The following is an 843-nucleotide window of genomic DNA, read 5'->3' as shown; positions in this document are numbered from 1 at the left end:
TATACAGCTTCTGTGATCCAGGATCTGCCCTTTAAGGATCTCTTTGATGTAGAAGCGGTTTTGTTAGTCAGACAAACCTGTTTTTTGTTTTCTAGTATGTGATGTATATCGCTGCCGATCCGGCCTTTGCTTTAGTTCTATTAGCTGCTGACAGATGACGTGTTAGATGCCGGAGGAAGGTGTCATTGCGTCTTGTTATGACTGCGTGTGATGATGGATGGTTTGTGGTCTGTTTTTCAGGGCGTAACGAGAAGGGCCAGCTGGGGCACGGCGATATAAAGAGAGTGGATGCCCCAAAGCCTATCGAGAGCCTTAAGGACGAGGTGTTTGTACATGCTGCTTGTGGCCGCAACCATACCCTGGCGCTGACGGGTAGGTACCGCCCTGCCATATGCCCGCCCCTTGCTGGGAATCGGAAGGGTCACTCAGGAGCTTTCTAGTAATAATGGTCCTGACTAGTGTACACATTTTCAGCAACCCTAAGCTCCTCCCCTTTTATCTTTTCGCAGAGAACGGCTCCGTTTATGCCTTCGGAGAGAACAAGATGGGCCAGCTTGGCCTGGGGAACAAGACTGATGCTGTGTGCAGCCCAGCCCTGGTAATCATGGCGCCCTCTTACCTGCCGCTTTTATATAATGTCTGATCAACCGGAAACTCACAGCAGATCTCTCCGCCTTTCCCTAGATCCTGTATAACGGGCAGCCAATCACCAAGGTCGCCTGCGGGGCCGAGTTCAGTATGATCATGGACTGTAAAGGAAACCTGTACTCGTTTGGCTGCCCCGAATATGGACAGCTGGGTAATGTGACATTTCTATAACCCCCTTTGCATCCATGTCAGTGT

At 50.4% G+C, this 843-nt stretch overlaps 1 long non-coding RNA gene across 1 annotated transcript; it reads left to right on the top strand.

The window, feature by feature from the left end:
* Nucleotides 1-245: 245 nt before the first annotated feature.
* LOC108804272 lies at nucleotides 246-803 on the top strand. The gene is made up of 3 exons (XR_001942348.1): nucleotides 246-372; nucleotides 510-598; nucleotides 685-803. It is a non-coding gene; the product is annotated as an uncharacterized LOC108804272 (long non-coding RNA).
* Nucleotides 804-843: the final 40 nt, after the last annotated feature.

This window comes from Nanorana parkeri, unplaced genomic scaffold (assembly GCF_000935625.1).
Source record: "Nanorana parkeri isolate BGI_ZX_2015 unplaced genomic scaffold, ASM93562v1 scaffold9058, whole genome shotgun sequence".
Classification (NCBI taxonomy): domain Eukaryota; kingdom Metazoa; phylum Chordata; class Amphibia; order Anura; family Dicroglossidae; genus Nanorana; species Nanorana parkeri.
Note: the sequence above shows the minus strand (reverse complement) of the source record. Positions and strands in the feature narration are given on the sequence as shown.